Genomic DNA, 17084 nt, shown 5'->3' with positions numbered 1-17084 from the left:
AATAACTATGGACAAAGTAAAATGTGAGGTTAAAAAGCAGTGGTTTGGTGTGTGTTTTTAAAGGTACAGATTAAGAATCAGATCGCTAGGAAGAGAACCTTCAGATCCAACCCATAAACTTTAAGGTGGAAGTTTCTAAAACGTGTTCCGGTGTTTATTGCTTTAAATTTGATCTCACTTACTGTTTTAGAAAAGACATACAGAATAATCATTACAGCCACTAAATTCCCCGGATGTTGCCCAGCATAGTCGAAGGTTGGGTCTCTGAGGTGGGTCTGAACCAGCTGAAGACCATTGACCTACTCTTGAGTAAAACTTAGCTGACTATCACCCATGGGCATTCTCTATATCCCACAGTTACATCAAGTAGCATTGTGCAAAAATGTAGCTATGATGTAAAAGTACCGACACCTGTCAAATTCAAGCCACAGCCAATTTAAACTTGCTACATGGTCACAAGAAGGGAGGGGAAACCCCATAGCTATCAGGAAAGAAACCACTTTTTTGCTAACATGACAGATTAATACTGATGACAGAAGCTCTACTATGCTCCCGACTGATGCATAATATATTACAGTTTTAAAAGGGTAGAAGGAATGCCATGTCTTGAGTACATTACAAGCCACAGTGCTTTTCTGGCCAGTTATGGACTTGACTGCACATACTGTACTCCCAATAGCTTATCTGGACTATAAACAAAAAAGCTTGCAGATGACAAGGAACAGGCACTTGAGGAACAGCTACAGAATGCATTAATGTAAATGTTGAGCAGGAAAAACTTGGCCTCTTGCACTGAAGTGCACGGGACGCCATCGACACAGCCTATTTTGTTCATTCAGGAGGATTAAAAATTATACAACGGATAGATGAACATAATGCTCATCAGCACTGGGGCAGAAAGCTCCATTCTCTATTAAATCTTCAGCTCTCTGAAAAAGCTTCCAGAAAAAGAAGGTAAAGGTAAAGGTAAAGGGACCCCTGACCATTAGGTCCAGTCGTGGCCGACTCTGGGGTTGCGGTGCTCATCTCGCTTTATTGGCCAAGGGAGCCGGCGTACAGCTTCCGGGTCATGTGGCCAGCATGACTAAGCCACTTCTGGAGAACCAGAGCAGCGTACGGAAACGCCGTTTACCTTCCCGCTGAAGCAGTACCCATTTATCTACTTGCACTTTGACATGCTTTCGAACTGCTAGGTTGGCACGAACTGGGACCGAGCAACGGGAGCTCACCCCATTGCGGGGATTCGAACCGCCGACCTTCTGATTGGCAAGTCCTAGGCTCTGTGGTTTAACCCACAGCACCACCCGGGTCCCTCCAGAAAGAGAACTGAGTCTTTTAAGATTCCCACTCATGATACATGTACTTGACTCACTTTTGCCTCTGGTAAAAGGCTTTTGCATTGTTTCAGAAGCCCACAGACGATAGAGGGACAAAAGTAACATTTGTTGTTTGCCACAGAAAACCATGATGCTGCTCTCTTGCCACTTTCAACTCTCTTTTAAAAACATTGCCTGCCTCCCGTCTTAATTAGCATGCAACAGTGCCAAGGTAGGAAATGTTGGCTTGGTCTCTGGACATTCATGTTGGATTATTAAGCTGAGATGTGCAGAAGCCTTATGCCACTCCTTACCACCACCACAGTATGCCATGGTTGAATACTTCCTGGAATAAATTGCCGTATCTTCCCATTATGTCTAAACCAGAACACTATGGTTACCAGAACTGAAGGAAAGCAGGATTTGAAACCATCATTTCAGATCACAATTTGCTCCAAAACAGTTTGGACATAATGGGCAACCAAGGTTAATTAAGCCAGGAACTCTTCGACCACGGAGTACCAAAAAGAGAGGGTGAAAGCAATGACGTGAAAAGGGAGTATGCACGCACAGGGCTGGTGGATATCTTGGCTTACTAGGCAAAGATAGATCTCCAAGCTGGGTCAGCTTCAAACAAACCATGGTTAGCTGGGTCAGAGTCAGAAGTAAAACAAATGAACTAACTCAGTTAAACAAACCATGGTTTATACAGAGTGAGAGAAAAGGTATGACAACCTGACTTTGAGCCAATATATTATCTTGCCTCCCTTTACAAGTTGCTAGAACCAGGTAAAGAACACAGAATGTCTCTCCAGAGCATCTCTGATAACGTCTTGGGCTGGGCCAAATTATTTGATTGTTGAGATCTGGACTTGTCCACTTCCAGGGCCAAGCCCATCCAAAATGTAATAACATGGCATATGCACTATCAGCAATGCATATTTGGAAGGGAATCCAGTAACAACTGGCCTTTCAACTGATTAGTTTTAATGGAACACATTGCAAAATCAGCCAGCCATTCTTAGAACATCACCTTGGCTATTTTTGCAAAGGGTTTCATGTTTTCAGTTGCTGCCAGCAGATTGCAGGAACAACATAATCGTTGTGATTCAACTCATTAGTTCAAAAAGTGTTGATTATGTAACAAAAGAAAAAAATCAGAACAGCTGCTAACAAGCATCCTTCCTGTGTCCTTGGAGACATAGTTCCCACACCCAACTGCAATAAGGTCCTAACTAGAAAAAATATTGGTGAGCCATTTTCAGATGGCCTATTCCTTTAATTCCACCCAGCGCCCAGCCCCCCCCCCCCCCATGCAGCCACGTGAATTGGATTGGGACAGCAGGACTAGAAGGGGTGGGGTTATAATTTCCCCTTATATTGTTTTCCTAAAGTGTAGTAGTTGTAGGGCTGGACTAGGACTTTGAAGACCAGCATCTTTAAGATATCAATCTTCCCTTCTTCTCTTTCCATGGTTCATTTTACATATCGTAAATCCCTGCATATTTTACAAAAACTATACCACTCATTATTCCATTATTGCATCTATCAAAACTTGTTTACAGTGTTTTCAGTTGTACACAATTATTTCCCAAATATTCAACAAACATTTTCCAGTCTCCTTTAAATGTACCGTATTTTTCGCCCCATAGGACGCACTTTTTCCCCTCCAAAAATGAAGGGGAAATGTGTGTGCATCCTATGGCGCGAATGCAGGCTTTTAAACATTTTTGCAAGTCATTATGGATCATTTCCCAATACTCTTTTACAAGTCCAGAATCAGAGGTAAACTTTAGAGACACAGGAACATACACATCATATTATTATTATTATTATTATTATTATTATTATTATTATTATTACCACCCACCCTTCACCAGAAGGTACCAGGGTGGGTCACACCAATGTAAAAAAAAATGGATCAGTTGAAGCTCCTGAGTTGTCTTCAATGATAGGCCCATTTAGAGCACACTACAATAGTCCAATTTGGAAGCAACCAGAGCATAGAGTACCATAGCCAAATCATCTATGTCCAAAAGGGCTGTAGCTGTCCAGAGCTGGAAAAAGGAACTCCTAGTCACCAAGGCTACCTGAGCCTCCGGGGATAAGGTTGGATCCAGTCCCCAAGCTATGGACCTGCTCCTTTCAGAGGATTGCAACCCCACCCAGAGCAGGGCATCTCATCACTTCACAGATTTGAGAACTCAGAATGCATAACACCTCTGTCTTTTCAGGAGTCAGCTTCAATTTATGAAGCTAAGGAGGTTCCTGTTCCGTGCTGGATCACAGTGGCCTTTCTTAGCCCTCCCTAGAGATAATAGACACTGAACCTGGAATCACCTGAAAACAGACAGGCCACACCTGGAAGCCCACATTGTCAAACCAGACTCCAAATATAATATGGCATCTTAACTGCAAAACAAATGGGAGGGTCAAGCAAGGAATTAACTCCCTTCCCTGCATTAATGGAAGTGGAGGGTCTGTGTATTGAGAAACACGTGTTTCTCGACCTCAATTACCCCGAAGCAAAGCCATGAAAAACCCAGCTCAATTTACAAGCTAACTTTCTGCTGCCTCCAAGCGACAAGCATGACGACATTGCAAGGTCCACTGGAGCTGTAATTCCAAGTCACTGCAAACCCTGACCTCAGGGGGCCCAGTCTTCGTCATGCCTTGAAATGCAGGCGCCAGAGCTCAGCCCCAGGCAGGAAAAGCCACTTGCGAAGTTAGCAGGAAAGCTTTGTGCTAAAACCAGCATTTAAGAACAAATGTGATCTAGTGACTGTGTATTTTTATGCACGAGGAATTCTCCGATGCTTGGAAGAGAGAGAAGTATCTTGCAATAGCCGCAAACGTCTTCCATTTCAGAGAAGTCTGCTCTGCCAGACAACTTTTCTTTTAAATAGATGGGAAACTGCAGTACAGTGGTACCTTGGATTACATGCGCTTCAGGTTACATACGCTTTAGGTTACAGACTCCGCTAACCCAGAAATAGTACCTCGGGTTAAGAACTTGCTTCAGGATGAGAACAAAAATCGTGCTTCCGCAGCACAGCGGCAGTGGGAGGCCCCCATTAGCTAAAGTGGTGCTTCAGGTTAAGAACAGTTTCAGGTTAAGAATGGACCTCCAGAACGAATTAAGTACTTAACCAGAGGTACCACTGTACAACAGAAGATTTAGAGCTGAGCCAAACATGCCTCTTCCACCAACACAATTTTCCCACTGCTGATTAGGAGGCAAATTCAGAGAAGCCATTTCAAAGCGTGAGCACCTGCAAGAGTTCCCCAAAGTTTAGAGGGGTGATTAGCATTTAGCAATTGTATTGTAGCCTGACTTGCTCTGCCACAAAGAGCTCTGCTGTTTATCACTTGCAGGAAAGAAAAAAAGCAGGATGGAGGGGGGAACCACCCAGAAAATGGCACTTATATACTCTCTAAACCTTTCAGGAACTTTTGTGCCTTTCTCATCCAACCCCCCCCCCACCCAGTGTACAGCTTCCGGGTCATGTGGCCAGCATGACTAAGCCGCTTCTGGCAAACCAGAGCAGTGCACGGAAATGCCGTTTACCTTCCCGCCGGAGTGGTACCTATTTATCTACTTGCACTTTGACGTGCTTTCGAACTGCTAGGTTGGCAGGAGAAATATGAATTTACCATATTGCTAATGTATTCTCTGAAGGTGAGAGTGGCTCAGTTGGTACGGCACGAGGCGCCTAATCTCGGGCTCGTGAGTTCGAGCCCCACGTTGGGCAAAATATTCCTGCACTGTGGAGGGTTGAACTAGATGACCTTTGTGGTCCCTTCCAACTCTACAGTTCTCCAAATCAAAACTTGCATATGCTTTGCTACGGCTGGCGCAGCTTTGCAATCTGGGAAGTGCATAAATGCCTGCCTCAACTCGCAGCTGGACCATGTTTACACAGAAGGTACGTAGGTCCCTTTAGGCAAGCCTCTCCTAATCAGCCACAGGCACCTGCATGGCAATGTGGCAACAACAACACATGGTTGTCACAAGGACTACTGACACAGTATTCATGAAACACTCTGCACGGTCAAAAGGAACTATTGAATCATTTAGGATGAGGGTTCAACCATGCTCCAACTCAGACGATTCCAGCCCAGAAGCCCCAGGAAGACCAGATTCTCCCCAGCTCCAACAAAGTAAAAAGACTGCTGTTGTGGACTGGTCCCCTTTAACTGAAAAGGCACCTTTCGGGGAAGGCACAGCTTGCGATTGGGATACAACTGCTCAGTCCAAGTTTGACTGCCGCCGAAGCAACATCAGAGCTCTGCCCCCCCGTTAGTATTCAGCCTGAACTCTGCACAAGGCAGCCTTGCTGCAGCGTAAAACAGATGCAGTGCTGGTAAGACAATAAATGGGTGCCCAAAGTCTCCTTTTTCATGAACCAAGGAGGCTGGATCGACATTTTAGATGAAACGTCCTCTTCTCCCCTCCATCAAGCCTTAGTTATGGTGATTAGCGCTGGCCGCTGTACAGAATGAAAGCCATAATGGCAGCCCAACGTGGGATCCTTGGAAATTATAATCTGTAAATCGCACACCATGTAGGCATAGTCAAAATGAGGCCATGGGAGTGAAATGCATTTTGAAGAAGAAGAAGAAGAAGAAGAAGAAGAAGAAGAAGAAGAAGAAGAAGTCACACATCACTGCTGCCTAGGAATCTTGGTCACATGTTTAAAAATCCCTGTATTCATAAAGAAGGTCTCTGAGAAGGATTTAGCTGTCAAAAACAGAGTTATTCAAACAGCCTTGCTCTCTACTGGCAAAGGATGAAAGATCTGAAGGTGAGCACATCTTATGTGCTTTATCTTCAAAATGTGCTCACTGGGGTTGGCTGTACTGCTGCCCCAGCATTTACTTCAGAGTCTAGCGGATCGATTTTTCTAAGAACAGAATTTCTTCTTCTCACTGGTACAACCACTTAAGAGAGCACCGCAGATACATCAAGGAGAAAGAGCATCAGCAATAACTTCTCTCTTTCTCTCCCTCCCTCCCCCTCCCTCCCTCTCTTTTAAACTAGGTCACTTTAACACACACACACACCCCTCTACCAGTTTTGCGCTTTTGTCATATTCTGCTTTCAACTTTGGAAGGAAGTAGTGCACCGTGTTCGCAGGGTCAGTAAAAGGAAACCTTTTTAATAGAAGGCTCACAATTAAGCACATCAGCTTTTGTGTTGCACAGAACTCTTCCTCGGGGTAGATGAAGAGGGGGGCACCATGTGCCATTGTATGAGCTACTAGAGCACACTTCTCTAACATACCCTCCAACATTTCTCTGATGAAAATAGGGAAATCCTAAGGAAGAGTGAGTTGGGACGCGGGTGGCGCTGTGGGTTAAACCACAGAGACTAGGACTTGCCAATCAGAAGGTTGGCGGTTCGAATCCCCGCAACGGGGTGAGCTCCCGTTGCTCAGTCCCTGCTCCTGCCAACCTAGCAGTTCGAAAGCACATCAAAGTGCAAGTAGATAAATAGGTACGGCTCCGGCGGGAAGGTAAACAGCGTTTCTGTGTGATGCTCTGGTTCGCCAGAAGCGGCTTAGTCATGCTGGCCACATGACCCGGAAGCTGTACGCTGGCTCCCTCGGCCAATAAAGCGAGATGAGTGCCGCAATCCCAGAGTCGGCCATGACTGGACCTAATGATCAGGGGTCCCTTTACCTTTAAGGAAGAGCGGGACATTCCGGCTTATGTAAATCCAGGACCGTCCCTGCAAAATAGGGAAACTTGGAGGGTCTGCTCTAATTGTGTGCTGCAACCACCAGCAACACCTGCAACCCTGCTACCTCCCTCCTCCTCCTCCTCCCTCTCTATTTTCATGTTTCAACATTGCTCCAGAAATGTGGAAAGAGAAAGCGGGGGAAAGATAGAAGAGAGAGAAAGTGATTTCTGAACACACAGAAATGATGCTACTGTTGGAAACTCAGACGAGTGCTGACAGGTTCCTAATGCATCTTGTGGGCGTCTGAAAACTGACAAGTTTTCCCGTGTGTGGGAAGCCACTATTAATACCGAAACTTGCCATCTTCCCCCTGCCTTTGGGAACATTCACAAAATGCATCCAAGGTAGGCAATATCATTGCGTGGATACTTCTGGTATCAGCCACACATCAGGTGGAAAATTAGAAGTGGATCTCATACTTCCAGGTGGGGTTAAAAGTTGGGTCTCTGAGTCACTAATAACCATTGAAGACCATTTTATAAGCTCTATTTGCATATTTTAAGTCCCTTCTGTACTCTGATGGTTCATACTCATTTAAAAGCTGCAGGCCATGGAGAAAGGGAAACCTATTCCATCCCTGCGATCAAAATAAGCGCATGTACCAGCAAACTAGGCCATAGGTGCTTTCCAAAACAAAATCAAAATGAAAACCTTCACAATAAAGCATGTAGCTATGCTTCTTAGCAGCTAAAAATAGAAGCAAATGTCAGTTCAAGGACAAATTTGGAAGTAAACACGGACTAATATGACAATAGAAAAATATAGCTAGTATCCCCCACGCACACAGCAAATGTAAAAATAACTTTGTTGACACACGGCTAAATTTGTGTTACATATATCTTCCTTCCGGACTGGTTCATTTTCCAAAGTGTGTATTCCAAATTGTCCCAGAACACAACCCAAAAAAACAAAACAATTAAGAACTCTCTCGCGGGGAGGCAGTTTCCACTGGGTCAAAATCCTGCCCTTGTCTTAGTACCACCTCCCAAGCAAGCTCAGCACTGGCAGCAATGTAAGAAGCAGGAAATGACAGCCAATTTTTTTTTTGGGGGGGGTGAGACTTCCCTGCATGGAGAAATAAGCTTGAAAATTACATTTAGAGCATCTGTGAGGAAAAAAGACTGACAATCACAGCTCTTGGCAGCATATATCTGCAGGTGAAATAAATGTATGCTTCCACTTCAAACACTAGTTTTTAGAACATATGCAAAGTAGATCTATAGTGTGTACCCATTAAAACATAACATGTCATCGAAGCCTAAGGCTGCAATCCTACGCACCACTGAACTCTCGCTGAACTCAGTCGGATTTGTTTTCAAACAAGCATGCATATAGGTTGGGCTGTAAGCAGCTGAAGCACTGAAGAATGTCTCAGGCCAATGCTTATAGAAAGGGTTGTTTTTCATTTGGGGTGGGGCATTGTTTTAAATCTATTTGGTTTATTACCTTCCCTTCACCATAATGTCCCAGAAAGGGTCACAATGATTCAAAATACATTGTTGTTGTTTTTTAAATCATTTCCCCTTCTGATACATACGCAAGGAAAAGCCAGAGACAACTAAGTTGTGAGGCCGGCTGAAAACTTCGTATTAAAGTTGTCAACTGTATTATTTTTCACAGCTCTGGGTATTTTAGCAAACTGCGAAAATCTCTGTCCTCAAAACAGTCTAATCGTAATGACTGCAGATCAAAAGTCTGAAATGAAGACAGATTCGTTCTCCATGCGTTCAAAACTAAAAAATTGTGCTTAGTTCATCACTAAGACCGTGGTTATTGGGTAGGGTGGACACATAAGCTGCACTCAGCCCACCAAAATCTTTCCCCTAGAAAAGCTTCTTGCAGATGGCGATGGAGATGCATAACCCAATGGTCACCTGTACAGTTCTCCCTTGTTTGACACGACTGAATGCCTATGGCCTGGTTCACACAAAATGATAAGCCATGGCTTGTTTAGCCCACTAATGGTTTGTTTGAATGTGTGTATGCAGTCCAGCAAAATAACCATGGTTTGTTTTCTGCCAACAAGCCACAATGTTTGTTGTTCCATATCTATACATTAGCTATTATGTCTGAGCCTAAAGCCTTTCTTCATCCCATGATTTGTTTGACCACCCAACACCAAGATGCTCACCAGCCTGCAAAGGCCTTTGAAACTGGCGCAACTGGAAAACAAAACAAACCATGGTTAAAACAAACTATAGCCAACAGTAGAGAAACGAGAAATGTACTGGGAAATGCAGACACAGCAACAGAAGGAACACTAAAGGAGAATTATAAATTGAACAGCATTTCATATGCCCATTGTTCCAGATGATGCTGCAAGCAGCAAACAGAGCTGCTGGGGGATCTGGAAGTGACGAAAACTCAGCACTAATAAGGTCTACACTGGCCCACCAGATTTATTTTTTGGCCAGAATCCTACGGTCAGTTCATACAAAGCATTTTTGCACTCCGTTGTGCATGCTGAAATGGTGCAGAAAGTGTAAATGTATGTGTGCATTACTACGCCTGTTCCGCCTTAAAAAGGATGCAATCAACCTTTATCTCATGCACCTGTGTTACAAGAAGGCAGGTGTGAGTTACATTTGATACCTCAAACTCGCATTCTGCAAGTATTCACACCCAAGTACAAACGCTGCATGGAAATCAATACTCTGGTGATAAAAATATGCTGCTCAAGTAGCCAACTTCTTATGAAGCGTACATCAACATATCTGCAGAAAGCAAAAGGAACTCTTCTTTCCCATTATGTACTGCTGGATTCAGGAGGTGGCTTTTCGGGGGGGGGGGCAACATGTTAATGTACCACCAGCCCATTCTGATGACAATCCGCATTGAAAGACACAGCAAAAGGCAGAAACTGCACAGCTAAAAGTAGATTAAAGAGAAATGGCAGGACATATGCTGACTATCCTGACGCCAGTTTCCCTAGCCTTGGGCAAACTGCAGAAATATGGTTGCTGTTTTGCTTATGCTGCTGAACTTCAGAAAGATGTCAGGGGTGTACAGTGGGGGAAACAAAGAGATGCCTCTTGACGAAGTTAAAGGTATGGGTGTCAAAGAAACAAATGGATCAACTGTCGATGCCAATTCACTTTCTTGCCAACATTCTCAGTTCCAATGGCAATGCTTAAGCGTTAAAGTAGAGGTGGTCACCATGACCTGGATATCCAGAAATCAAACATCAACCATATGAAATACCATATATTTCAAAACTTTAAGAAGTATGCATTGTATGTGTCAGGGAACTGACATCGGAGGAAAGGGAAGTGGTAGGGCTCCCAGAGACTGGGAGAGAGTCAACAGCCAAGGCAGGGACCAGCAGGGGGAGCGCGGGGTCTCTGGAGGAGGATCTCAGTAATGCTGAGAGAGACGCAGCAGCCCAGGCAGGAAGCAGAAGGGGAGAGAAAGGGGTGAGAGACACTTCGAGCGAAAATAGCGGGGAGGTGTCAGAAGCAACTGCAGGGAGACCTATGCTTCGCCGGAAGCTGTCACGTCGTGAGTCCAGGAGACGCGTTTCCGTTAAGGAACTTCTTTGCTGGAAGCGCTTCCGCAGACAGCCACTGTCGGACTCTACAAGTGACTAGAGCAGACATGTCTGAGGAGCTCTGTCACACACAGAGGTTTGTGGGGTCGCACAAACTCTGAAGGGGCACTATTTTAAGCACAAGCAGCTAATCATCCCCTGACAGCAGTCCGACAGTCTCTGTATGCTGCCTGTGCAGGAGAAGGCATCATGAGCGACCCAGCAGGAGCCGGAGCCGCAGGGGGTGGAGCTGGTCCAAGCTTGGAAGACAGATACCGAGCATTGGAGGTCCAACTTGCGCTGCAGACGGCGAGGCTCGAGGAGAGGAGGGCTCAAGATGCAGACAAGAAGGGGAGAACCACTCAGTTCCCCAGAAAGGTACCAGGATTAGTGCAGAAGTTTGGGGGGGACCCCAAGGATTACCATGCCTTTAGGACTGAAATGCAATATGCCCTGAATGTGCAGTTTGATGAGTTCCCTGATGAGGAATCCCGAGTTGCTTTCGTAATTGGGCATCTTGAGAAGGGAGCGCGAGATTGGGTTCGACCCCTGATGGCAACGCACAACGATATCCTGAAGGACACTATGAAATTCTTTCGTGCAATGGATATCATGTTCTCCAGCGATATTGAGGAGGGGGTAGTGCGCAGACAGCTAATGGCTTGCAAGCAGGGAAGCAGATCTGTCCGTGAGTACTGGACTGAATTTACCATGCTGATTCACAGATTGGGGTGGGATTTATCGGCAGCACCCATTCAGATGCTATTTGAAGAAGGTCTTTCTTCAGCTGTGAAAGACGAGCTGGCCAGGAGCCCCAGGGCGGTGTCTATGGATCAGCTGACCAAATCTGCGCTGACCATTGGAGCGCGCCAGGAGGCAAGAGCCTTGGAGAGGCGGGAAGGGAGAGGGGAACGTTGGAAGGAGTTACGCATTCCAGACATTCCTGAGCCAGCTTTCCCGCCGGCAGAGCCGATGGAAATCGGAACAGCCCGCGCGCGCGCAGTTTCAAAGCCCAGTGAGGGGGCGAAGAAGGAGGGAAAGGGACCCCGGAAATGCTATCTCTGCCAACAGCCAGGCCACTTTGCCAGAGTCTGCCCCCAGAGGAAGGAATGGCAAGGGATGGTGGGAACTGTTGAGGGGGAAGAGCAGGGAGAAACGGAGCAGGTAAAAGCCAACGCCTGGTTGCCAGCAGGGCACTGCAGCCAGGCCAAAGAGCAGTGAAAGTGCCCCTTTCCCAAGTGCCAGTGCCAGAAGCTCCTCGACCTGCTCTAGTGATTGAAGTGTCGCTAGAGTTGCAAAATGGACACCCCCTAAAAATAAAGGCGCTGTTGGACTCAGGCAGCTCCTGCAATTTTATGAGCAAGGAGTTTGCGGCTGAACACCAGATACAGACTATCCCCTTAAGCAACCCCCTGCAGGTGACCACGATCGATGGCAGAGAACTGTTGGGAGGAGGCGTCAGCTTGCAGACCATCCCAATGATAATAAGGGTGGCAAGGCACACAGAACTGATAGCGTTTAATGTGGCCACCTTGGGAGGCGCTCCCATTATTTTGGGAATGAGCTGGCTAGCCCTACATGATCCGCTGGTGGGCTGGCATCAAAGAGTGGTTTCCTTCGGTTCCGCACATTGCTTAGAACACTGCAGGGGGGAAAAGGGGTCAGCAGGGGCCCAAGCCACCCTAGCAGGGACGGAAGTGATGGAGAAGGGGAAGGTGCCATCACAGTATGCTGATCTCAGCGACGTGTTCAGCGAGAAGGAAGCTGACCAACTACCCCCGCATAGGCCCTTTGATTGCCAGATCAATTTACTCCCTGGAGCACAGCTTCCTGTAGGCAGGTTGTATGCCATGTCAGACAGGGAGATGCAGGAGTTGCGAGCGTTCATTGACAAGAACCTGAAGAGAGGCTTCATCAGAGAGTCCAAGGCAGCGGGGGGTAGCCCAGTGTTTTTTGTGGATAAAAAGAACACGGACAAGCCGAGACTGGTATGTGACTTTCGGGCCCTAAATGCAGTGACAGAGCCGGTGGCTTTTCCTATGCCCAGGATTGATGATATTTTGACCAGGGTGCGAAAAGGAAAGATTTTTACAAAGCTGGACCTAAGGGGGGCGTACAACCTGATACGTATAAGGAAAGGGGATGAATGGAAGACCACCATGTTCACCCCTTTGGGGGCATTTGAATATCTCGTTATGCCTTTTGGATTACAAGCAGGCTCCGCGTGTTTTCAAGCCTTTATGAACCATGTACTGGGGCCTTTGCTCTACAAGAATTGCGTGGCCTTCTTAGATGACGTGTTGGTGTATTCGGAGAATGAGGAGCAACATGTGAGAGACGTCAGAGAAGTGTTGAGCAGGCTGCAAGCCAACAGACTGTGGGTGAAACTGGAGAAGTGTCAGTTTCATACCAAGGAGGTGGAATTCCTGGGGTACCGCTTGTCAGACAAGGGGTTGGCCATGGACCCCGGCAAGGTTCAAGCGGTGCTGGAATGGAAAACCCCCAAGACTAAGAAGGATGTGCAGAGGTTCCTAGGGTTTGGAAACTTTTATCGTAAGTTCATCCGAAACTTCGCTCACCTGACGGCGCCCATCACGGACTGTCTCAGCAGCAAAAGAAGTTTGTTTGGACGGGGGAGGCGGAGCGAGCGTTTGAGGAACTGAAAAAGGCCTTCGCCTCTGACGAACAACTTCTACATGTGGATTTACAAAAAAAGCTGAGGGTCGAAACAGACGCTTCTGACAGAGCCATAGGGGCGGTGCTTCTTCTGCAGCCGGGGAAGGAGGGGTCCGAGTGGCGACCGTGTGCCTTCTTTTCGCGAAAGCTGAACAAATCTGAGAGAAACTACACGGTGTACGACCGGGAACTTCTTGCGATTTATGAGGCCTTCCGGAGATGGAGGCACCTACTAATTGGTGCACAACAGAAGGTGCAAGTACGCACGGACCATAAGAATCTAGAGTATTGGAGAACTGCGCGAGTGCTCAACCAACGGCAGTTGAGATGGGCCCAGGAGTTCTCCAAATTTAACTTTGAGATTTGTTACGTACCAGGCCAGGAGAACGTTAGGGCGGACGCTCTCTCACGCAAACCTGAATATTTGGAGGGAGAGGGTGCACCCGAAGAGACCCATGTCATTCCCGAGGATCGCTGGGTGTGTGGGGCGGCATTGGTGGGGCTAAGGGAACTGATAGAGGGAACGGTGCAGGATGAATATGCCCAGGACAAACTCAGGGGTCTCAGGAGGGAGGGAGACAAACCCGGGGGTTTTGAGGAGAGAAACGGGGCGTTGTACTACAAGGGAGCGTTATACGTACCTGAAGGAGAATTGAGGGAAAAGGTACTCAAGCAACTGCACGATAGCCCCACAGCAGGGCATTTTGGGCAACACAAAACCATGTGGCTGGTTACCAGGGAATTCTGGTGGCCCAAGGTCAGGGAAGATGTGCGGGAGTATGTGAGAGGGTGTGACCGATGTCAACGAGCCAAGGGGGAGAGGCGGGCTCCGGCAGGTTTATTAGAACCACTACCCACGCCGGAAAGACCATGGGAGGCAGTGGCAATAGATTTTATGACTGATCTGCCCAGGTCCAAAGGGAAGACAGCCATTATGGTTGTGGTAGACCTGTTAACCAAGATGGCCCACTTTATAGCCTGCTCACATGCGGTCACAGCAGAAGAAACCGCTAAATTGTTTGTGGAAAATGTGTTTAGATTGCATGGTGCCCCCTTGAGGGTGGTTTCGGACCGAGGGAAACAATTTACTTCCAGGTTCTGGAGGAAGCTCATGAGCTTATTGCATGTAGAGGTGAATTTTTCCACTGCCCGCCATCCAGAAACCAACGGGCAGGCGGAAAGAGCTAATGGTGTCCTCCAGCAATATTTGAGGTGTTATGTGAATGACAGAGAGAATGATTGGGTGGAGAAGCTGGCGTTGGCAGAATTTGCCTATAACAATGCGGAGAACGTGTCCACGGGAATGAGCCCTTTTTTGGCCAATCACGGGTGTCATCCCCGAGCCTTCCCAGGGGGGGAGGGGGAGAACTGGAGCGTTCCAGCCGCAGAACAGTTCGTTGAAGAAATGGAAGCGATCCATCGCCAGCTCCAACTTAATTTAAACAGGGCGAAGGAGGAATATAAGAGGCAGGCAGACAAAACCAGAAGGGAAGGAGAAAGCATTAGGGTGGGGGACCAGGTGTGGTTGTCCACCCAAGGGTTACCATTTAAAGGAGGTTGTAAGAAGTTAAGACCCAAAAGGCTGGGCCCATTTGAAGTCACGCAACAGGTCAACCCAGTGGCTTTCAGACTCCGGTTACCTAACCACATGAAGTTGCACCCAGTGTTCCACAGATCATTGCTGTCACCGTATATAGGGGACAGAGAGGGGAGGGTCAATAGGGGACCAGCTATGGAGGAAAAAGAACACAGCTACCATGTAGCGGAGATTCTCGATTCCAGGTGGAGGGGAGAGCAAGTAGAGTATTTGGTAATGTGGGAAGGGGAGCCGGAGTCGGAAAACACCTGGGTCAGGGCAGAGGATGTAGATGACGAGGTTTTGATTGAAACTTTTCATCAGAGATTCCCTCGGAAACCCCAGCCAGTGGCGAGGTTCCGGAGGGAATACTTCGCCACCACCGACGAAGAAGAAGAGTTGGAGGGGTTCGCTGATTCCGAGGTGGAGGAGGATTCAGCGAGTCGGAACGAAGACCGATGGAGGGAAATGTTCGAGACGTCGGAAGATGAAGAGGATTCTTTTAGGGGTTTCAGCTCCTCACCGCCCAGAGGAGAGAGTAGGGGCGGGGGAGAGGGGGGCCCTGGAGGGGAGGTGGATGTCAGGGAACTGACATCGGAGGAAAGGGAAGTGGTAGGGCTCCCAGAGACTGGGAGAGAGTCAACAGCCAAGGCAGGGACCAGCAGGGGGAGCGCGGGGTCTCTGGAGGAGGATCTCAGTAATGCTGAGAGAGACGCAGCAGCCCAGGCAGGAAGCAGAAGGGGAGAGAAAGGGGTGAGAGACACTTCGAGCGAAAATAGCGGGGAGGTGTCAGAAGCAACTGCAGGGAGACCTATGCTTCGCCGGAAGCTGTCACGTCGTGAGTCCAGGAGACGCGTTTCCGTTAAGGAACTTCTTTGCTGGAAGCGCTTCCGCAGACAGCCACTGTCGGACTCTACAAGTGACTAGAGCAGACATGTCTGAGGAGCTCTGTCACACACAGAGGTTTGTGGGGTCGCACAAACTCTGAAGGGGCACTATTTTAAGCACAAGCAGCTAATCATCCCCTGACAGTATGCCAGAGCAGTGGTGCTTGGTTTTCTTTGTTTGTTTTGTTTTTGAAGTTACACTGCTGAATTTGTCGAGATCATTTTAAGCATGGCCAGAGACTGCCAAGTATATAATACATGGATCTAGACAGCAGCAGGCCTTTCTGCAGATAAAAGAAATGTATTTGGACATTCATTCAGAAATCAATTGGCAATTGACAAAACAGGAAAGCACGCTCCCTTTTTTCAGTCTAGCACTCCTATCCAGGAAACTACTGACCCTGTACAGTGGTACCTCGGGTTACATCCGCTTCAGGTTACAGACGCTTCAGGTTACAGACTCCGCTAACCCAGAAATAGTACCTCGGGTTAAGAACTTTGCTTCGGGATGAGAACAGAAATCGGGTGGCGGCGGCAGTGCAGCGGCAGCAGGAGGCCCATTAGCTAAAGTGGTGCTTCAGGTTAAGAACAGTTTCAGGTTAAGAACGGACCTCCGGAACGAATTAAGTTCTTAACCCGAGGTACCACTGTATAAGTTTGCCTCCTACACTGCTGTGCATATGGAGCTTTCTCCACCAAATGCCATCTGTACTGCTGCCTTCCTCTCAAACTGGCTGGTGCCCTCCCGATGCTGCTGGAATTCAACTCCCATTAGCCCCAGCTAGCATGGCCAGTGGTCAGGTGTGAGGAGAGCTGTAGTGCAACATCTGGAGGGCACGCAGTTGGGGAAGGCTGGTGCAAGGCAAGGGTAGCTCAGGCCAAGTGGCTTGAAAGCAACAGTAGTGGAAACCTTCTGTTTCGAAATTACTGTGCAACCAAGAGCACAGAAGAGAAGAGGAGGTTAAGGGGTGATATGATAGCCATGTTCAAATATATAAAAGGATGTCACCTAGGGGAGGGAGAAAGGTTGCTTTCTGCTGCTCCAGAGAAGCGGACACGGAGCAATGGATCCAAACTACAAGAAAGAAGATTCCACCTAAACATTAGGAAGAACTTCCTGACAGTAAGAGCTGTTCGACAGTGGAATTTGCTGCCAAGGAGTGTGGCGGAGTCTCCTACTTTGGAGGTCTTTAAGCAGAGGCTTGACAACCATATGTCAGGAGTGCTCTGATGGTGTTTCCTGCTTGGCAGGGGGTTGGACTCGATGGCCCTTGTGGTCTCTTCCAACTCTATGATTCTATGATTCTAAGACCTTGATGAAGAGGGTTCACTCAGAAAACACTGGATCTCCTGAATCTAC

At 47.4% G+C, this 17084-nt stretch overlaps 1 protein-coding gene across 3 annotated transcripts in view; it reads right to left on the bottom strand.

Annotated features, from left to right (window-relative positions):
* TTLL7 (tubulin tyrosine ligase like 7) overlaps positions 1–17084 on the bottom strand; it is an 80984-nt gene that overhangs the window by 53977 nt on the left and 9923 nt on the right. The gene's annotated exons all lie outside the window — the stretch shown is intronic.

This window comes from Podarcis vaucheri (assembly GCF_965113315.1).
Source record: "Podarcis vaucheri genome assembly, chromosome: 6".
In the NCBI taxonomy this organism is placed as follows: Eukaryota; Metazoa; Chordata; class Lepidosauria; order Squamata; family Lacertidae; genus Podarcis; species Podarcis vaucheri.
This window is presented reverse-complemented; position numbering and strand designations above follow the sequence as displayed.